At 41.2% G+C, this 23386-nt stretch overlaps 1 protein-coding gene across 3 annotated transcripts in view; it reads right to left on the bottom strand.

The window, feature by feature from the left end:
* rgs3a (regulator of G protein signaling 3a) overlaps window positions 1–23386 on the bottom strand; it is a 162029-nt gene that overhangs the window by 36635 nt on the left and 102008 nt on the right. The window contains exon 1 of one of the 3 annotated variants that reach the window (XM_069889623.1): window positions 6372–7464. The exons of the other annotated variants lie outside the window; for them this stretch is intronic. The gene's annotated coding sequence lies outside the window, so the exon portion shown is untranslated. Of the gene's footprint in view, window positions 1–6371; window positions 7465–23386 lie in introns of those variants that run through there. 3 annotated transcript variants of the gene reach the window in all.

Genomic DNA, 23386 nt, shown 5'->3' on the forward strand with positions numbered 1-23386 from the left:
AGTCAGGACATTGAGTATAAATGTCATGCTGCAATTGTATAAAACTTTGGTTTGGCCACATTGTGAATACTATGTGTAGTTCTGGTTACTGTCAGAATCAGAAATTTGGTGTTTTGGGGCAGCATTAAAAAGTGCAAACATCTTACAACATTACTACAAAAAAATTAAAAGAGGCACGAAAAGTAAGGCAGTGTTTTTGGTTCATCGATTATTCAGGAATCTGATGGCAACAGGGCGGAAGCTGTCCTTTTACAGCTGAGTACTCGTCTTTAGGCTCCTCTACCTTTTTCCCTGATGGTAGCAGAGCGAAGAGGGCTAGGTCTGAGTGGTGAAAGTCTTTGAGGATGGAGGCTGCTTTTTTAAGACCCCGCTTCATGTAGATGTCCTTGATGGAGTGAAGTCTGGTGCCTGTGATGTCGCAGGCTGAGTTAACAACCCTCTGGAGTTTATTCTTGTTCTGAGAGTTGGTCCCTCCATACCAGTCAGTGATGCAACCAGCCAGAATGTTCCCCACGGTTCACCTGTAGAAGTTTACGAGAGTCTTTAGTGATGTACCAAATCTCCTCAGACACTTCCCAAAGTATAGCCGCTGGTGAACCTTCTTTGTGATGGCATCAATGTGGAGCCTCCAGGACAGATCCTCAGAGATGTTGACACCCAGGAATCTGAAGTTCTTGACTCTCTCCACTACTGAGCCCTCGATGAGAACTGGGTCGTGCTCCCCTGACTTCCTCCTGAAATCCACCATCTTCTCCTTGGTTTTGCTGACATTGAGCACACGGCTGTTGTCGTTACACCATTCAACGAGCTGATCTATTTCCCTCTTGTACACTTCCTCATTGTTGTTTGTGATTCTGCCGACCACTGTGGTGTCATCAGAAAACTTGTAGATAGCATTGGAATTGTGCCTGGCCACCCAGTCATGGGTGTATAATAAGTAGGGCAGCGAGCTAAGCACGCATACTTGGGGTGCGCCTGTGTTGATGATCAGTGAGGAGGTTGTTTCCAATTTGTACTGACTGTGGTCTTCCAATGAGAAAGTCAAGTATCCAGTTGTAGAGGGGGGTACAGAGGCCTAGAGTTTGTAGCTTCTTGACCGGCACTGAGGGAATAAAGGTATTGAAAGCCAAGCTGTCCAGAGCTGAGTGGAGAGCCAGTGATATTGCATCTGACGTGGAGGGATTGTGAAGATAGGTGTTAAATCTATGTGTATGTGTTAAGTATGTTAAATCTGGTCATAACCAGCCTCTCAAAGTATTTCATTACAGTACAAGTTAATGCTACTGGGCAATAGTCATTCATACAGCTCACACTATTCTTGGGATGCCCTTTTGAAGCAGATGGGAACCTCTGACTGCCACAATGAGGGGTTGAAAATGTCCATGAAACTTTGGCTAGTTGGTTGGCGCAGATCTTCAGTACCTTGCCAGGTACACCGTCAGAGCCTGATGCCTTCTGAGGGTTCACCCTCTTGAATGATGTTCTTACATTGCCCTCAGAGACAGACATCACAGGGTCCTCAGGCTTTTCAGTGATTCCAGCAGGCACTGTTTGCTTCTTCTTCTTGTGAAGGCTTTAGAGAAGGTGCAGACGCAGTTCACCAGGATGTTGCCTGCTTTAGAGGGTGTTAGCTATAAAGAGAAGTTGGACAAACTTGAATTGTTTTTGCTGCAGTGTTGGAGGCTGAGAAGCAACGTGATAGAAGTTTATAAGATTGTGTGAGGCATTGATTGAGTATATAAAAGTCTTTTTCTCCAGGGCAAAAATGTCAAATACTGGAGGGCATACCTTTAAGGGGAGAGGGAATGTTTTCTTTTACATAGACAGTAGGTGCCTGGAATGGGCTGCCATGGGAGATACATTAGAAGCATTTAGAAGGGCATATGACCACATAGAGAATGGCGGGTTATGGGCCATGCACAGACAGATGGGATTAGTTTAACTTGGCATTAGGGTCACTGTGATATAGTACAGGATACTATCACCAATGTATCTATTTGTATATATTTACATATAGTAGTAGTGATTGGCTGAGAGCTGTAGCCACACCTACTGGCAGGTCATAAAGGGATGCTCCTAACCAGACCCAGGTCAGTCTGGACTGGTCAATCTCGATATAATATGCTCCAGTCTTTTGCTAATAAAAGCCTTGGTTTGAGTCAACAAGTCTTTGAACCATTCGACACGCTACAGTCAGCACAAACATTGTGGGCTGAAGGATCTGTTCCTGTGTAGCACCTATCCATGTTCCATGAGGATCCCAGGACATTATTCAGAATAGCAGGGAGTACTCTGAGTGTCCAGATTAAACACACTCTGAATTAAAACCACTATCAAATGGTAACTGTTTCACTTGCTGTGGATCCTGCCCGATGCACTGAGTGTTTCATTTTACTTTCTTTCAGATTTATAACAGCAGCAGTATTTTGCATTCATCTCATGGCCATTTATAGCATTGCACTGTTGAACATGACATGCCATTGCTCAGCATGTGAAAGATGGAAATGGAATCTATTCTTTATTTTTCACTGCCCTATATTCAAACCATTAATGCTGCAAACATGAGCAAATTTTCAAATATAAATTTTGTAAACCTCGGGAGGTGCCAACTGCGCATCGATCTAAAGGGATGCGTTGATGTGGAAAGCCAAGGTTGACTCAACTTTGGGTTTGGGGCTACTTGAATTTCTAAACAGTTCTGAGCCTTTTGATTAACAGACCAGACAAATGTTGTATCAATCAGAGCAGAGACTCAATTGTCACTGAGACGTGATGCAATGTGCTTGTGTGTTACTGGATATGTTCGACAGTGCTGCAGCCCTTGGAGGAAACTGCAGCATCAATTTGCATGACCCTCGAGGAGTCAGTATCCAAGGCAGCAATCCAATTTCCATATTAACTATAACCAAGGTGACAGTAATCTATCTATTGCGTTAGTCACTGAATTTATAATTATGGGGTCAAATCCTGAACATAACTCAAAAGATATTAGATGGGACACTCTCAGTAGAGTTTGATATCCATGCATTACCATTCAGTGTTTTTAACTAATAACTTTAAGAAAGGTGAACATATTCCATTTCTAGCCATGTATATATATTTACTAGAGAAACACAAAAGCTGCAGATACTGATTTTGAGCAGATAAATAATTGATGGGCCAGACAGCATCCATGAGCAGAAACGAACAATGATTTGGGTCTAAGACTAAGATAGAAATTACATACATAAAGGGGGAAATAAGCTGGGAGAGGGGCCAGAGGTAATAGTATAGGACAGAAGGTGTGAATGGTGGAGAGAAAAATCATGGGGTGGGGGGGGAGGGGTGGGGAAGGAAAAGATCATGGATGTTACATCATATTTCTTTTGGACAGTCTTAAATCTAATAGTATGAACATTGAGTAACAACCTCCCACCACCACCCCAGCCATTTGATTCCACTCTTTCCACCTTTCCTTTACTTCTGTACTTATTCTTTCTCTAACTTTGGATCTACACGTTTCAATCATCTCATTCTAAATGGCAGAGAAAGCAGATCCAACTTCTTAAGCCATTTGAGAGAGAACATGGATGAGCCCAGTGAATCTCTTTTGAAGCTGGAAAAGTAGCCGTCATTTAGAAAATGTATAATTCTGGATATTGTAGGTCTCTAATGCTAACCTAGAAAATCAGGTTGCTCATAGATAACTGAAATACCCACCACAAAAGGAGTGATACCAAAGGCTCACATGTTTATTCTTACAGTATCTACATGTTCTTTCCTTGGAAAGGGGGTGAAATAACACAGGGACAGAGCAGCAGTGGAGATGAATCCTAGTAACTATCCCTCGATGTGCAATCACACCAAAGGTCAACTCAGGAATTAGACCTTATCCTTTGTTTTCATTCATCAACTATTTGACCTTCCAATTCAGAGTCAACAATTAAGACTACTGTCTTGTTCCATGTAGTCCCATCACGCCCAAACCATCTGAAAGTGAAATAAATCATGTGCTTGCCAAAAGTTTTTTAAAAATCTCCTCGACGCTTCATTGTTCTGCAACAGATAAACAGAACCTTTGACAAAAAGTGCATGAATTTTAACCTTCCTGCTGCTCTTGGTGAAATTCAAATATTGGTGACATTCCCAACCTGAGAAAAATGTTAACAATACTCTACTGATGTACGTAGCAGAGTCTCTGTACCTGGAGCAAGACTAAAGTTGGAGCTGAGAGACACAGTCATTTTAATTTCCAAATTGATTCCAAACACTGACTGCTGTGCACATTTCTACTCTTTAATCTCAATGCACAATTTGCCCCATATTTGCAGGGTTAATCAAATGTTAAACTTTGCCTGAAACCATAAACTAACCCAGAAGTACAAGCTAATTGAAATGATTTAAATACCGGCAGGAAATGCTATTTTTAAACGCATGCTTAAACTAGACCAGGAACATCCACGTGAGCACAGAAGCAAGATGCAAAAGGTATGACTGAGAGAGATCAGATCCAATTAACCACTCTAAATTTATACATGTTGAAGCCCTATTTCAAGTAAATTTCTTGCTAAATTACCACAACATAATATGACTGTGTCACCAGATCACTATTAATAACACATTGCATTGTCCTTTTTAGGAAACAATTATTTTGTAAAATGGTGACCTATTTAGGATTTTGAGGGCATTTTAAAGCCAGAGATGCCAGATATGTAGAAAATTAAGAGGAGCATCTTAAAAGATGACTCAAAAATATTCTTTGGTGTTTCCCCCTCACCCCCGTGTCAATTCAACACCTTAAACATATGAATATCATAATTTTCAAGAACTATGCAAAAACTACTTATCAGTTCAGAATATACTGTCTATCTTGGATTATAACAGTTTCACCTAACCACATGTATCAACCATTGAAAATCTAGAATATTAAAATAAGTTACTCAAAACTGAGCAGTACAGCAACAGTAGTAAAAAAATTTGGTTAGTGCATAGCCTTCACAGCACCTGTGACCGGGACCAGACCTGGGGTTGAAATCAGTGCTGTAAGGACTTTATATGTTCTCCCTATGTCTGCATGGGTTTTCTCCAGGGGATCCAGTTTCCTCACACCCTTCAAAAATGTATGGAGTCTAGGTAAATGGGGTGTAAAATGGGCACCACGGATTCATAGGGCCGAATTGGGTAGATACTGTGCTCTATAAATTATCTGCTCTATAATTTAATTTATACCCCTTGGATCTTCTGTTCTGACACACTTGGGGTGAAACCTAATCTTAGATGCAGTCTGTGTGGAGTTTAAAGCTCCCTCTTGGTCACATGGATTTCCCCCTAGTGCTTAATTTCCTCCAACATCCCAAAGAAGAACAGCCAGGAAGGAAAATGGCGACTCTAAATAAATCTGAGAGTGGTCCTAGTAAGGTATGGCCCTCTAAACTACCCCGAGTGTGGTCCTGGTAAGGTTTGGCACTCTAAACTACACCGAGTGTGGTCCTGGTAAGGTATGCCACTCTAAACTACCCCGAGTGTGGTCCTGGTAAGGTATGCCACTCTAAACTACCCTGAGTATGGTCTTAGTAAGGTATAGCACTCTAAACTACCCCGACTGTGGTCCTGGTAAGGTTTGGCACTCTAAACTACACCGTGTGTGGTCCTGGTAAGGTATGGCACTTTAAACTACCCCGAGTGTGGTCCTGGTAAGGTATGCCACTCTAAACTACCCTGAGTATGGTCCTGGTAAGGTATGGCACTCTAAATTACCCCGAGTGTGGTCCTGGTAAGGTATGCCACTCTAAACTATCCAGAGTGTGGTCCTGGTAAGGTATGCCATTCTAAATTACCCCATGTGTGGTCCTGTTAAGGTATGCCACTCTAAACTACCCCGTGTGTGGTCCTGATAAGGTATGCCATTCTAAACTACCCCGTATGTGGTCCTGGTAAGGTATGCCACTCAAAACTACTCGGGGGGGGGGGTATTACATAGGCCACAAGAGAATCATGGAAGTGGATGGAGATATGAAATCAGATACTTGGAAGAAACTGGAAAATGGGAATATTCAGTGGGCAAAATTGTCATCTTCTATGTCATAAGGAAATTGAACAATAGGGAAAAAACCAAGACCTACAAAAAAGTACTTTGCTGGTTAACCCAGAAATCGGAATTTCAAAAATTATTTGACTTTCTCTGGATGTATTTCTTTAAAACCTCTGTTTAACATGATGTGTGGATATATATAATTTATTATTTGGATTAATATTTATCCAAAATATATCCATCATCTTTTAGATAATAAATCTGCATCACACAAGTGAGAGTAGCCATTCCTTCTCAATTAACAAAGTTTTATTTCTCCATTGCAAGTTCACCAATAACACGAGTAAAATTTCCTACTCACCACCTTTAAGAGTGAAAATGCATAAGTTTTGAAGCTTCACCCTATTGCTGTGTGAAATTATCAACAGAATCATACTTTGAGTGTGATAGGTTTGAATTGACAATTGTTGATCTGAAAAATTAAATTGAAATGACCCATTTGCAACATGAACAAATTATAAGATTGCATACGATTAGGCTACCCAAAATCAAAGTGGTTGTTGTGAGCCTCAGCATTTCGTTAGTTCTAGGTTTTCATGAGGTATGGTCAAAAATTGCAAAATATGCATCTATATTCCACTTAGGTATTCTACATTAACTCAAACCTGCTCACTGTTTCTCGTAGATGTATTTAACTTAATGCAAATCTGCTATCTAATTTCATGGGCGAGTAATAGGTAAAATACAAATTCTATTTTTTCCATAAATGCAAATGTCCTTAGGCACTTTTTGTTTTGGTCCAATAAGGGATGAAATGACCAGACATAGGGTAAATGTAAAGGTTCTCTCATTGTCACAAGTGTCTACTCAAAGGAAGGCAGAGAATCACTACTTTGTCCAGTGCCCCTCACAGGGGGGAGGCCCCAGCAAGGAATGAACTTGCAACCCCTGGTTTACAAGGCCAGCACTCTAACCACTGAGTTATACAGTACTACTAAGTAACTGTTTCCTATCCGGGACAGGAATCAATGGGTAATGAATCTACCTCACAGGGTAACTCCATTACAGGGTACATTCAAAACAAATATTGGTCGTTTTTTTAAAAAATAGGAGGCATTGCGGTACTGCTGGAAAGTGGAGCTGAAGGGATGATCAACTGCAATCCTCCACGAATGGTGGAGCAAGGCTGAAGGACCAGGTGGAAAATATCTGCTCCTCCCCATTATTCTTGTGCAAGATTTTATGCTTTCCTCTCTGCATTAACTGTAGCAATATTTCTCATCTTGACATTACAGCAGGTTGTTAAACTGTCCCGCTGTAGAATATATAACCTGCAACAGACCCAGTAGATTTGACTTCCCTGCAGCAGCTGTGAACGGAGTTGCGCACCAGTCTCAGCAATCAGAACAATAATCCAGGTCTTGATAAATGAGGCAATAAATATTTCCCTGTTACTGCTGCAAGCATTGGAGATGATACAATGTTTTCTGAGCAATTCTGGAGAAAAATATAGATTGGCAAAAAATATATTTGTATGAGCATTTTTTTTTAAAAAGTGATTCTATTGAAAATATATATTTCTCTAAATTTTCTATCACCTAACATATTTAATCAGTATCGTTTATCAAAACCAATTATCCTTTCAAGTTAGATTAGTCTAAAGAAAGGATAGTGTCTCCCCAATCGATCAATCGTCATCATCCAAAGTTTGAATGGAAAAAGTCACCCCCTACGTGCCAGTGTTGAAAGTTCTGTTGTTTGGGTGGGATTGAGGCCCTCCGCTAATGGGCTGGATCTTCTTTCAACCAAAAGACCTCAATCCAGCAAACGCAAAAAAAAAAATCCCTTGAACCTCATAGTAAAGAGGAAATTGAAGGATAACATAAACCAAACTGCAGTGAAAGAAAGAAGTAGCAACCTATCATTCAACATTATATGTTAAGGGAGTGCTGGAAATCAGCGTGAAGAAAAAGATTAAAGGCAAAAAAACAAATGGCTGAAGAAACTAATTCAAATTCACCTTATAGATTGTAGTATATTCTCAACAATAGTTGTCGACACCAGGAAACAATTATTAAACAGTTAATAAATAATAGATTGCAAAGCACAACTTCATGATTTAAAACTAACAGAAAGTACCTTAGGGCAAGCGTCAGGGAAACCAAGGCTGCATGAGCTAAATTCTTCAAATCAAAACATGCTAGAACAAGAATGTAGTCGTTCACGAGATGCCCAGTGAGGCACTGCAATCTTTTCCCATTGTGAAAAGACCTCTGTTCTTGCACATACATGTGTTTAAATATAACAAGGACAGAGGGAGGAGATAAGCAGCAGCATACCTACACACATCCAGTCATCAGCACCGCCAATGCTTCTGGAGTCTGTCAGACCTCTGGTTGTTTATCAATGCGCATGCCAAATAGGCTATGCTTAGAGTGAGACATGAGGCAAAACCAGTTTCAAAGCATGTCCTGCATTTCTTGATGTGCCCCATATGTCTAATATTAGTCCTGCCTGTGCTCAGCTCCCAAAAGGAATTGCTTGCTGACAAAGACATATGGAGTCAAATATATATAATGTAGCAACGTGTACTCAACTTTTGCCAACTAAAATGTACTCAATTTCAAATTGCTACTCCTTCTTTCTGTTGATTAAATAATATAAATCATGAGATCACAACAACGAATTTCTTAACTCTTAAAATAGGCTCCAAGTTGCTCTCTACAAATATTTACAGCATCTCTCTGGCATGTGTTAGTTGAATATTAACCCATTCAAGCAGACTGTATTTTAAACACAAGAATTCTGGACGAACCTTATGTATTTATCCGCTGATATCTCAGAGTAATGTCAAGACAAGGTTAACATTGCAGAAGTAGTACCATCAATCTCAAACTTAGAAATAAGAATTGCGATTAAACAGTTTATTACACCTGTCCGAGAGATAATACTACCTATTCCTCACTCACCCTTCCCACAGCCAGTACTCCCTGACCCTCCAGCAGATCACCTTTTAACATGTATTTGTTCACAGAAATGGATATCACTGCCAATCTTTGTCTATCTAATTGTCTCTAAATTACAGAAATCATTAAGAGTCAACCACAATGAAGGGTCTTTAGTGTTATACAACCAAGGATAGGTCAGGATTATGGATTACCTTTACTAAAAAAGATCAGTGAACCCAGTCGGTGTTCTTGGAATGATCTGCAGTTTAATGTTTTATTGTTCCTGACACCAGGTATAAATTTGATAGCAGATTAATTTAATTCTTCAGTCACCATGGAGGGTTTCAAACTTTCATTACTGGATCAATGCTGTTGCTGTTCCTCCTGTAAAGTGACCACTCCATTGAGGCCCACCTTTTCTATCCCTTCCCTCAGTGCCTTTTATCTGATCTGTTTAAGAAGAAATCTTCATTTTTCTTTTCTTCTATCTCACAACTGCTCAAAATATCTCCTGGATACAAGTAATCAGCCTTGATTCAAAACAGAAATGAAAGAATTGGATGGCTTTGTAACTCTTCTTCCCTGATGATAATACAAAAATATATTAAGTGAAGAAAGATGTATTTTTCTTCCGATCTCTGTACCTTTCTCAGTTTCTCTCCCAGAATCTGGTCACTCAAGTACAAATCTAATATGAATATACACGTTTGATTCATCTACAGGATTACTCTGGTGTCGAGAGGAAACCAGTGATAAAACCTTTGATAAAACCCCAGACAGGAGATTGGTGAATGCTTGGAGCATTTGGAATTGAAGGCAATATAATTGCATGCATTTTGCGTTGGTTAACAGCTAGATGGAAGGCAAGGAGTAGACACAGAAAGGTCTGAAGGTCAGTCAGGGCCACTGCAAGTCCAAGCTATCTGCAGTCTACATCAACAATTTGGTGCAAGACGTCGAGTGTAATATTTCCAAGTTTGCTGACGGCACAGGACCAAGTAGGAATGAATAGGAGGTTGCAAAGAGCTTACAGAGGGACATAGGCAAGCTACATAGCCCAGTGATTTAAGTAATCGATCTTTTAACCGGGAGTAACTACTCTCACTGTCTGATTGTCACGCATCTACAACAATCTGTGTGGCTTATATGCGATTGTTTCTATTTGTTGTGCTACTTGACTTTTAACACAGAAAGGTGCATTCTAAAGGTTTGAAGCCTTTTAATTAATATTTAATTAAAAATCTGTCAATAAATTGTATCACAAATTTTTATGGTATAAATTATAAAAGTCACATTTAGTTTAAAAGAATTGAAATATTCCCTGCCTTTGCACTGCAATGTGCAGTTAGCTTCTCCCTACTCCTGCCCTTTGAGGGACAGAGGTTTGTTTCTCCAGGAAAAGCAACACACGAGGTCATCAAAATCCTGGATTTTGAGTTTTGCAGTTTACTCTGAGTTAATTCCTCAGGGGCTCAGTCAATGCATCAATGGTCACAATCACACACTATGATGGGACAGCAAGAACCCAAACCACAGATATACAGAGATAATTTTTATCCCCGTGCAATCATTATATAAACGCAGACGAAAATCCCCTCCAATCAGCAACTGAAATACCAACATTTGACATTTACAAAACACTAAACTACAATTTAACTATTCCCACCCTTTTTTAATGAGAACAGCAATGCAATGTTAACTGGAACCAAATACAGTCCATCGTACAATAGAAATAAGGCACTTAGCCAGGAGTTGAGGGGCAGAATCTGCATGGGGTTTCAAACAAATATGTGGAATTGAGCTTAAAATCATTACAGCTCAGAAGGAATCCATTCAGCTCATCTAGGCATTGGGAACAGCTGCCAAACTGAGCAGGATTGGGTTATTTCTCCTCTAATTTTTCTCTGTTGGCCTCACAAGATATTCACAGTGATTGGCCACAAAGTTGATATGAAAACTACATTGAAGCTCATTAACATTAATGAGTAATTCTGCAATTGCTAGGAATCTGAAATGCTGGAGGGCATCAATAATGGACACTGACATGCAGAACAACAATTCCGCTCCTCCTCCATAGATGCTGAGCGTTTCCAGCATTTTCTGCTTTAAATAAGTAAATCAAATAAATACATATTTTGATGGCTCTGTAGAATTTTTTTTAATGGAGTGGAATAACTTTGTCAATTATGGCAATTTAATGGAAATCCAATTTTGATTTACAATTTATGGGAGGGACAATATATACAATTTCTTCAGCATGCCACACAATGTGTTACAATGGCTGTAACTTTACTTACAGTTCGATCTTGCTTCATTTTATACAGTTAGTCCATAGAATTCAGGCCAGCCTGTGTTGGCGTTCCAGTCCTTGCCGTGATCAACCACATTTCAAATTGCAGCACAACTTTCAAGGCTGCTGGGCAAAATGTGACTCAATCGAGAAATTACAACTGCAGTTAAACTGCACTGAAAATGCCTCTGCCCCTCGGTTACAATGCATCTGCAGTAGCTAGCTCGAGCTTTGCTTGGAGAGAGAGCAGGCTGGAGAATTACAGCATCAGTACTGCTGTCTTTTCACTCTCATGAACAGTTTGCTATGAATCAATGAATTTATCGGATTAGAAGGCTCTAGTCTAGTGATGGAATAATCAGGAGCTGGATGAGGTACTTGCATAAGTCTTGCATAGACCTACAGGATATTGAAGATTGAAGCTAATGACCATCTATAATACAATATTTCCAGGTCTTATAATAGACTCCATCATGTCATTACTGTGCAAGTTAGATGCCACTGTTCTTAGTCAGCAAGACCAAATAACCATCCTTGATGTCAGAGTTTATTTAACTGTGAGAAAGCATGTACTATAAGCATCCCAAGGTACTTCTCTTAATGCTTGTAGAAATTGCATTTAAAGAAATATGTTTTTAATTATGCAACCGGAATATCACAATTATAACATACCTCCAGTAACGTTGGACTTAAACGTTTTAATGATCAATACTACATTATTGATCAGCAGTATGCAATGATTTATAACACAGAGACTGTTGTAACTTCTAAATATATTAATTAGAAAGCTTTTTTATTTCCAGTAACATTTATTCTGCAAGCTGATCTCTTTTAACTGAATGCCTTTTCAAGAAGAACACTACTGCTGGCATTTTACTCACTTTCAGAGAAAGAATGAGGATGTGTACTTGTACGCACTTCACATTAGGAATAGCATGCCTGTTACATAGGAACATAGGAAGTAGGAACAGGAGTAGGACAAAAATGGCCCATCGAGGCTGCTCCGCCATTCAATACGATCATGGCTGATCTAATTTATGACCTAACTCCACCTACCTGCCTTCTCCCCATATCCCCTAATTCCTCTATCATGTAAAAATTTATCTAACCGAATTTTAAATATGTTTAATGAGGCAGCCTCAACCACTTCCCTGGTTAGAGAATTCCAAACATTCACTACTCTCTGGGAAAAACTATTTTTCCTCATCTCTGTCCTAAATCTACTCCCCCGTATCTTGAGACTGTGTCCTCTCGTTTTAGTTTCCCCGGCCAGCTCAAAAAACCTTCCTACATCTATCCTATCCATACCCTTCATAATCCTATATGAAAGATCTCCTCTCATTGTGTGTACAGATATCAAGTGAAAGTTGAGAAATTAAGGTCAATTTTTTCCATTTATTTTTCACAAGCAAAATTCCTGATATAATATTCTTATTTTTAAATTCACAGATAAAAAATATATTCTTTGCTTTTGCAAGTGTCTTCTGTAGGAGTACCATTTTTGATTTGAATATATTTATTATAAGGAGTTTGGTTACATTGGCATCATCAGTAATCTTATTTGACCATGTAGAATGAGTCTGTGAACAAAAGGTCAAGCCAAGGCCAGGATGATATCTTGATTAAAAAAAGAAAAAAAGACTCCATACTGGGTAGAAAAATATCTTTCCCTGCCACACAGAAATATTCAGACATTCCAGAGTTAATAATGTGGATCATGAAACACTGTTTAAAAAAAAAACAACTCTCCAGCACACCATTTGTGCCTTAATGTTCTCCCTGTCTGAATTTACCAGTCATTGATATAGCCTTTAATTTCCTCTTGAATCACAGCACTTTAATGTGTGATATAGTGCAGACAAAGTCAGATTTAAAACAGAAAAACCAAAGGGGGTTATTCTGCTTTCTTGCCCTCTCCTTCCTTGCAAATATAGAGCCAGAAATAACTGAAAATTCTAATTCTGTCAGATTACAGCTTGCCTCTTTTAAACTCCTGGCTCGGCAGTCGGCAAATTGTTACAAGCACTCCAGCTTGCACACTGCAGCAGAAATTAGTTGCTGTCAGGCACCATAAATCATAGATATTGATTAGCAGGCTGAAAGCACAGAGTATGTCCCCTCAATAATAAGTGTACTGTTGGGGGGGGGGGGGGGGGGCGGGGAGGGGAACAACCTATCAGGGCAAAGCCGCAGTGACTGGGTCTCTGGCACTGAGCCGAGCCCTGTGGCTCAGAAGGGAAGGAGGGAGAAAAGGAGAGCAGTAGTGATAGGGGATTCAATAGTTAGAGGGACAGACAGGAGATTCTATGGACATGACAGAAACACCTGATGGTATGATATCTCCCAGGTGCCTGGGTCAGGATGTCTTGCATCAGGTCATGGGATCCTGGAAGGGAGACTGAGCAACAGAGGTCATGATATCTATTGGTATCCACGACATAGGTTGGGAAAGGGATGAGGTCCTGAAGAAAGAATACAGGGATAGGGAGCTGAAAGAAAGGATCTTAAGGGTAGTAATCTCAGGATTGTTGCCTGTGCCATGTGCCAGTGAGGATAAGAATAGGATAATATGGCAGATGGGTGTATGACTGTATAATTGGTGCAGGGGGCAGAATTTCAGGTTTCTGGATCATTGGGCAATATATGATCTATACAAAAAGGAGGATTGCACCTGATCTGTAAGGCGACCAAAATCCTGGCATGCAGGTTTGCTAGAGCTGTTGGAACTCTTAAACTAAATTGGCAGGGGGATGGGAACCATAATGAGAGGGCAGAGAATAAAGCAGATGGCGGAAACGTTGATGTAAGGTGTAGTAAGATTGTGGGGAGTGGTGGGAGCATAAATCTTTTCAGTAGGAAGGATTTAAATATGTTTACTTCAGTACAAGAAGTATTAAGAATAAGGGAGATGAACTAAGAGCATGGATCAGGGACTTGGCTGCTCAATGTCCGGATTGGCTGATGTAGGTATTGTGGTCACCCCAAAGGAGGAGATTCCAAAGGAGCACGCACACACACACTTAAGAAATCCATTTTTAATATTAACTGTATGCAAAAACAACATATATATGACCATGTCCTCCTTTGGAATGTCCACGTGAGTAGGTACCGGGGTTTAGATGCTTCAAAAGGGATAGGAAAGGAAGTAAAAGAGGAAAAGGGTTGGGGGTGGGGGGGCGAGTGCCATTACAAATCAGGATGGGATTCAAGCAGCAGAAAGGGAGGATGTTGTGAAGTGATTGTCTACTGAGTTAGTGGGGTGGAAGCCAGAAACAGGAAGAGAGCAATTACTATTGGGAGTAGTCTATAGGCCCCCAAATAGACCTTGGGATACTGAGTAGCAGATAATTAGGCAAATTTTGGAATGGTGCAGAAATTACAAGGTTGTTGTTATAGGAGACTTCAACTACCCTAGTATTGACTGGCATCTCCTTACTGCAAGAAGGATCGATGGGGCAGAATTTGTCAGGTGTGTCAATGAAGGATTCCTGACACATTCTGTGGACAAGCCAACCAGAAAGGTCGTACCGGATCTAGTACTGGGTAATGAACCTGGTCAGGTAACACACCTCTCGGTGGGGGAGCATTTCTGTGACAGTGACCACAACTCAGTGACCTTTACCATAGCTATGGACAAGGAAAGGAATAGACAAAATGGTAAATTGGGGAAGGGATAATTACGATGGGATTAGGCATCAACTGGGCAGAGTACATTGGGAACAGATGTTCACAGGGGAAATCACAGAAGTAATGTGGATGATGTTTATGGACCACTTACAAGGGCTTCTGGATAGGTTTTCCCCACTGAGAAAGGGGAAACAATTATCATATAAGGAAACTGTGGTTGACAAAGGTGGTGGGAAAACTAGTTATGGGGAAGAAGGAAGCAGACATAAGGTTTAGGAAGCAAAAGTCAGGAAGGGCTCATGAGAATTATATAGTATCTAGGAAGAAACTGAAGAACTTAGGAGAGGTAGAAGTGGACAACAAGAAGGCCTTGACAAGTAGAAATAAGGAAAATACTAAGGCAGACTATTCATATGTGAAGAGCAGAAGGATGACAAAAGATGGGGCCACTTCAGGATAAAGAAGGCAACATGTGCCTAGAGGCAGACGAGATAGATGAGGTTCTAAATCAATATCTTGTTTTACTGTTTACCAGAGAGAGGGGCCTATGAGAACAGGCATATGCTGGAGATGTTGAAGTTAAGAAAGAGGAAGTGCTGGATCTTCTTAAAAAGTCCCTGGGACTGAATGAGATATAACTCAAGTTACTGCAGAAAGCAAGGGAAGAGATATCTGGAGCTTCAGCAATGATCTTTGCGTCCTCTCTGGCAACTTCTTTGGCTTGGCTTCGCGGACGAAGATTTATGGAGGGGGTAAAAGTCCACGTCAGCTGCAGGCTCGTTTGTGGCTGACAAGTCCGATGCGGGACAGGCAGACACGATTGCAGCGGTTGCAAGGGAAAATTGGTTGGTTGGGGTTGGGTGTTGGGTTTTTCCTCCTTTGCCTTTTGTCAGTGAGGTGGGCTCTGCGGTCTTCTTCAAAGGAGGTTGCTGCCCGCCAAACTGTGAGGCGCCAAGATGCACGGTTTGAGGCGATATCAGCCCACTGGCGGTGGTCAATGTGGCAGGCACCAAGAGATTTCTTTAGGCAGTCCTTGTACCTTTTCTTTGGTGCACCTCTGTCACGGTGGCCAGTGGAGAGCTCGCCATATAACACGATCTTGGGAAGGCGATGGTCCTCCATTCTGGAGACGTGACCCATCCAGCGCAGCTGGATCTTCAGCAGCGTGGACTCGATGCTGTCGACCTCTGCCATCTCGAGTACCTCTCTGGCAACAGAGGACTGGAAAATGGCAAACGTGATCCCCTTATTTAAAAAAAAGATAATAGAGAAAATTCTGGGAATTATAGACCTGTGATTCTTACGCCAGTGGTGGGCAAACTTTTGGAGAAGATTCTTAGGGTCAGGATTTATAAGCATAGAGAGAAGCATTGTTTTCAGGAATAATCATCATGTCTTTGTGGGGGGAAAGTCATGCCTCATGAGCTGAAATTATTTTTTTTTGAGTAGGTGAAAAACGAAATTGCTGAAGGTAAGGCAGTGAAGGTGGTGCATATGGATATTAGCAAGGCATTTGAAAAGGTCTCTCATGGTTGACGCATTGAGAAAATCATGAGGCTTAGGAACCATGGCTGTGTGGATTCAGAATTGGCTTGCCTGCAGAAAGCAGAGGGTAGTAGAAGATGGACCATATTCTGCCTGGAGATCAGTAACTAGTGGAGTCCCACAGGGATCTGTTCTGGGACCTCTGCTCTTTGTGATTTTTAAAATTGACCTGGATGAAGAAGTAGATGGACGTGTCAATAAGTTTGCAGATCACATGGAGGTTGGATGTATTGTGGATAGTGTAGAATCTTGTCGTAGGTTGGGCAGAGAAGTGGCAAATGGATTTTAATACAGAAAGAATGAAGTGATACATTTTAGAAGGCTGAACTTCAAGGTGGAGTACATGGTTAATAGCAGGATTCAAACAATGTGGAAGAAGAGGACCCAAATCCATAGATCTCTTAACAATAGTGCGCAGGTTAACAGGACAGTTAAGAAGGCTTATCACCTTCATTAATCAGGGGATTGGGTTCAAGAACCATGAAATAATATTGCAGCTGAAGCTCTGGTTGGACCACACTTGGAACATTGTGTTCAGTTCTGGTCACCCCTTCACAAAAAGGACGTGGAAGCATTGGAGAGGGGGCAGAGGAGATTTACTAGGATATTGCTAGGATTGGACAATGTGTCTTATGAAGCAAAGTTAATAGAACTAAGTTTTTATTCTTTGGAACAAAGGAGGATGAGAGGTGTCTTAATGGTGGTCTTCATGATTATGAGAGGCATAGATAGGGTGGAGAGCCATCATCTTTTACCTGGTCGAAATGTAACACATACTAGAGGACATCTGTACAAGGTGAGGGGAGAAAGGTTTAGAGGAGACGTCAGGGGTAAGTTTTATTTTTACACACAGCGAACAGTGGGTGCTTGGTATGCATTCCCAGGGGTGGGGTAGACTGGTACAATAGTGACTATTGTAGAGTCAAAGACAGGCACATAGATGCAAGAAAAGTAGAGGGTTATGGATGTGATGTAGGGAAGTTTTAGATTGGTGAATAGGTTTATATGCTGTCATGTTCTATGTTCTATAATATCTCCATTCACATATGGTTCAATTTCCTGCTCACACCTCCAACACCATGATACAAGTTCCAATTATATTCTTCAGAATGACATCTCTATGCTTGAAACACAGGTTTACTATTAAATGTAATACTGAGGCAAAAATTCTTTTTGGGAGGTAGCTTTCAGACCATTTTTTATTCATCCCACTGACTGCGTCGGAATGGAAAGCTAGTGGATCACTGATCAAGCTGCTCCTCTGCAATCATAGCCAAGCATTTCCAAGCAGATCATTATAATTCTCTCTTACACAAGATCAATTTCCTAAATTCCATTGGCTTTCTCTGGGATTGCTTTGATAAGTCAGACGTTATGCAGGATGGCAGAAACATATTACCCGACAACCTATTACATTGCTCTAGCAGAGTTTGTTTAATCAAAGACATTGTGATTTATATAATCTAATGTAATGACTTATTCATGAAAATCAACTGACAATTTTTCAACAAGAAAATGTTGATTTGAAGTCAAAGAAAATCTCTATTGCTTGAAGGAGTAGCACAAGAAGTAGCAATATTTGAATAAAACCTTTTTTGGAGAAACATGCAAGTAATAAATATTCTAGTGATTCAGAAAGCTCAATTTTGTTTAAATAGTTAATTGTTGCGAATTAATGAAATCCAGAGAACATAAAAGTATGCAGTGTAAAAGAGACTGACATCAAGATCAGCACTGCCTTCATGCCTGGGGCAATATTACTATAAATTAATAATATATCACTCAACAGGTGGTCAATTGTCACTATATAATAAAGGGAAAATTGATTTATTTTAGCATTTTTTAAATAATAGGACAATTATTAAGTCCCATTACTAGCAAATTCTCTGATATGCATAATCATGTCTGCATTAGAGCACAAGTGCATACATTAGCAATGAAGCTATTTCCGTTCTTATCACAGACAAGGACAGAGACAAAGAGCACTTGGATTCAAGTGAAAACTGGGAAGGCAGATCATTGAGATTAAAGTAAATACACAAAATTGCTGGAGAAACTCAGCAGTTTCCAGAATGTCCATAGGAAACAAAGATGCGTAATGAAAGTTTCGGGTCTGAGCCCTTCATCGAGGAATGAACAAAAAGCAGGCAGGCACCAGAACAAAAAGGCAGGGGGAGACGGGACATAGTGAGGAGCACAGGCCAACAACCAAGCCATAGGGGGACATGGACTGGAGGGCGGGAGAGAAAAGATGAGAACTGATCGGGTGAGGGGCTAACTCCCCTCATGTTTGCAGAGCTGGAGGAAGGGAGACTGAGAAAGAGTGAGACAGGGGGAACTGGAGGAAGGGAGATAACAGGAAATGGAAACTGGAGAACTTGATATTAATGCTGTCTGGTTGGAGGGTGACCAGATGGAATACGAGGAGTCAGTCCTCCAATTTGCGGGTGTCTTAATTGGCAGTGTTTGAGACAATAGACAGACATGTTGGCACGGGAATGGGAGATCCTCACTATTGCAGCGGATAGGGCGAAGGTACTGAACAAAGGGATCTCCTAGTCATAGTCCAGTCTCTCCAATGTAGAGGAGACCACGACGGGAGCAGCAGATGCAGTTGATGACTCCTGCAGATTCACAAATGAAGTGTTGCTTCACTTGGAAGGACTGTTTGGAGCCCTGAACAGTGATGAGAGAGGTGTGGGCATAGGTATATCATTTTCTTTGGGCACAGGGGTAGGTGCCAAGGGGGCAAATTGTGGAAAGGGAGGAGAGAACGAGGGAGTCACAGAAGAGCCAGTTCCTGTGGAAGTCAGAAAGGGGAGGAGAGGGGAAGATGTGCCTTGTAGATGGATCACATTGTAGGTGCTAGAAATGGCAGAGAATGATATGATGGATAGAGACTTGTGGTGTGGTAGGTGAGGATAAGGGGAATCCTGTTCTTGTTATGTCTGGAGGTGGAAGGAGCCTGGACAGATATGTGGGAAATGGAGGATAAGTGGGTGAAGGCAGAATTAATGGTAGTAGAGGTACATTTTGGGAAAAAAATGAGGTCATCCCCTTGTTTTGTAAGCAGGTGTGACAGAGATGGAAGAATTGTGAGAAAGGAATGGAAATCCTTATGGGGACAGGGTGTGAAGAGGTGTAGTTGAGGTAACAGTGGGAGTTGGCGGGTTTGTAGGAGACATCTATTGAGAGTTTGTTTCCTGAAATGGAGACTCCGTGAGATGGAGAAAGGGAAGAGTGTTGCAGGAGATGGACCAAGTGAATTTGAGGTTGGGGTGCAAGTTGGCAGCAAAATTGGTGAAGTTGATGAGCTCATCACGGGTGCACGGGGCAGCAACAATGTAGCAGAGGAAGAGTTGAGGAGCCTTGCCTGTAACGGCTTGTCTCACAGATTGGTCCACATAGCCAACAAAAAGGCAGGCAAAGCTGGGACCCACCAGGCTACCTGAAGAAAGTGGGATGAGTGAAAGGAGAAGTTGTTGAGGATGAGAACAAATTTTGCCAGCTGCCCTCCTTCTCTACCAGCACTGTGGGGACATCCATGCCTCAAGGAATGAAACAGTTCAAGAAGGCTGCTCCCCCACCACCTTGCCAAGGACAATTAAATGGTGGATCAGCCTGCGAACCCCACCTCCATCCCTTGTATAAATAGAAAAGATGAACTAAATTTTCTAGCCTTGATTCATCTATGTCACTGAACAACAGGTACAATTTATCATTTATTGGGCACCAGCTTCACTAAATCGCACATGGCCCAGCTGGATTCCTGGCTCAATCACAAGACTTGACACCTGGCTGTAGTGCTTGGTAATTATCAACTGAATTCATTTATAAATGTGCCGAAAGATCGACGGGAAGACCTCAATGCCTTTTAGATTTTTTGATTGTATTTTTGTTTCTGTTAGTCAGATTTGCTTCTCAGTTTCCATCTGCAGAGATATTTGATCATTTTTTAATATGTTGCTCAGGACCAGGAATGTCAAAGTCAGGAAATCAAAAACTTGGAATTAAGAATACCCTTCATTCTTCTGAACTCCAAAGAATAGTGCAAACTTGGTTAATCTCTCCTCACGTGACTGAGCCGCTATGTCAGGAATCAGGCAGATGAATCCTCACAGCAGTGTCTCTACAGCAAGTAAATCCATTTTGAGTAAGGAGACTGCTAATGCACGCACTTTGTCCCAAAATATAATTGTAAGAAGACATCCTGATTCTAATCCTCCGGCACCACGTTGTTTCCTTGATCACATCCAGATCCTTTTGAATAACAATGGTGAAAAATTGGGGGGAAAAAAAATTTCAATATCACTTTGACTGCAGAATCTGAATTGTTCCTTCAGATTAGAAAGAATCTCGCTACTAGATCAAGCACAGCAAAGATAACTGCAGGGTGAAGCTTCCTTTCAACTCACCCAACCACTGGCCTCACTGCAGTCCAAGCAGAGAGAGTATGTGAAGCCTCATGGCCCATTGCACATGACATGAAAGCAATGGTCATTTGATCTCTTCCATAGAACACTATAAGCACAGAAACAGGCCCTTCAGCCCATTTAGTCCAAGTTTGGATTGCCATTCATCCTTTCTTTCTGAAGATCTGGGCCCAGAAATTCCAATGCACCTAAAGACTGGACTATTTCAGTGTTATAGCAGCTGTAAATGAATGGTGGCTGCATACTTTCTTAACAGGTAAGACTTAATCAAAACGCTGCAGAACCAGTACTGTGGTACTCGTAAGTAGGAGGGGAGACTACACTATGTTGGTGGAAGAGAGGGGAAGACACTGAGTTGCTCATCTATGCTGCGTCTATTGGGTGGGGAAGGAGTGATATCAGAGGTGAAGGCAGGAAGGGGTCAGGGGGTGACAAGGCCATTGTAGACAGTCCTGCAGATTGGGCTAAAATTTGCCTTCTATGTTTATACATGTTCACAGAAATTCCACTGTTACAATTGCTACCCCCCTCATTAAAGACAATTAGGTTAGTTTGTCATAAACTAAATAAATTCATGTTTGTCCTGATTACATAATTTTCCTTCTACTTAGATTTTTTGCAGATTCCTCCAACATCCTACGAAAAACATACACATTCCCAATAAAGATTTTAAAAGCTGCAGATGACAGAAGTCTGAAACAGACTGATGAAGGGTTCCAGTCCGGAAATCTTTCTACGTTCGTTGCCCAACCTGCAGCTTTTACAGCATCTTCTGTTTTGTATAAATTTCCATTTTCTCTTTCACACCTTCTTTAAATGAGAATATTTTATTTATAACTTTCTAATTTGAAGGAACAATTCAGATTCTGCATTCAAATTAATATTGAAATTTCCGCCCCCCCCCCCCCCCCCCCACCAATCTTTTACCATTTAAACAATGTTATTCAAAGGGACCTGGATCTGATCAAGGAAACAATGTGGTGCCGGAGGATTAGAATCAGGATGTCTTCTTACAATTATATTTTGTGACAAAGTGCGTGCATCAGTGGTCTCCTTACTCAAACTGGATTTACTTGCTGTAGAGACACTGCTGAGAGGATTCATCTGCCTGATTCCTGACATGGCGGCTCAGTCACGTGAGGAGAGATTAACCAAGCTAGCACTATTCTTTAGAGTTCAGAAGAATGAAGGGTATTCTTAACAAAATGTACAAAATTCTCAGAAAACTCAGCAGGGAAGGATATTTCCACTGGCAGAGGAAATAGTGACCTCATGAAAAAAAGTCTCAGCGTAGGGAAGGCCATTTGGGGCTGAAGTGAGAAGAAATATGAAATCCCAGAGGGCTTTGGAGATTCAATCATTGATCTCATTCAAAATTTGAAATCAGTACATTGTTGGATATTTAAGGATTTAAGAGGTAGGGAAATGGCAGGAAAGGGGCCTGCTCCGGCTCTTATTTCTCAGCGTGCTTGAGCACTGGCACACCTCAGCCCGCTCCTGTTCACTCTACTGACCCATGACTGCATTGCCAGATCCAGCTCCAAGAGTGTCATCAAGTTTGCAGATCACACAACAGTGGTTGGGCTCATCAGCAACAATGATGAGTTAAACTACAGAGAAGAGGTGGAAAATCTCTTGAAATGGTGCGAGAATAACAACCTGAGTCTCAACATGGACAAGATGAAGGAGACGATCGTGGATGTCAGGAGGACCAGGAATGACCACCCTCCATTACACACCAACAACTCTGCAGTTGAGAGAGTAGAGAGCACCAAGTTTCTTGGAGTTCACTTAAGTAGTGATCTATCATGGACACTCAACATCTCCTCACTTGTCAGGAAGGCGCAACAGCGACTGCACGTCCTGAGAAGACTGAAGCGGGCAAAGCTACTGGCCATTGTTATGTCAACTTCCTATGGGAGCTCTATCAAGAGCATCCTGGCCGGCTGCATCACAGTGTACTCTAGTTGTTGGAGAGAAATGGATCGATGGCCAATCCACAAGAGCATAAGAGAGGCAGTGAGGATCACTGAAGTTTCCCTCCCCTCAATCGACATGCAAAATCATTGAGGACCCCTTCCACCTTGCTCATAGCACCTTTCAGCTGCTCTCATTGAGGAAGAGATGGAGGAGTATCAGAGCCAGCACCACCAGGCTGAGGAACAGCTTCTTCCCATGGGCAGTGAGAATGATGAATGACCAAAGGAACCGCTTACACTAATCAACTGAGACTCTCATATGCACAAAACAGTATTTATTTATAGCTATATTGCTTGTCTTGCATATGTATTAGTTGTCTGTATGTGTTATGTCTGATTGTGTGTCTGCATGTTTTTGCACCAAGGACCAAAGAAAGCTGTTTCGTCAGTTCTACTTGTACAATCAGATGAAAATAAACTTGATGAAACATAAATTATAACATTTAAAAAGAATTTGGACAGGAACATTGATGGGAGAGGTATAGAGGGCTATGGACTGGGCACAGGTCAGTAGAACTAGGCAGAAAAATAGCTTGGGACAGACTAGAAGGGCC

Source organism: Narcine bancroftii, chromosome 1 (genome assembly GCF_036971445.1).
Source record: "Narcine bancroftii isolate sNarBan1 chromosome 1, sNarBan1.hap1, whole genome shotgun sequence".
Lineage (NCBI taxonomy): Eukaryota > Metazoa > Chordata > Chondrichthyes > Torpediniformes > Narcinidae > Narcine > Narcine bancroftii.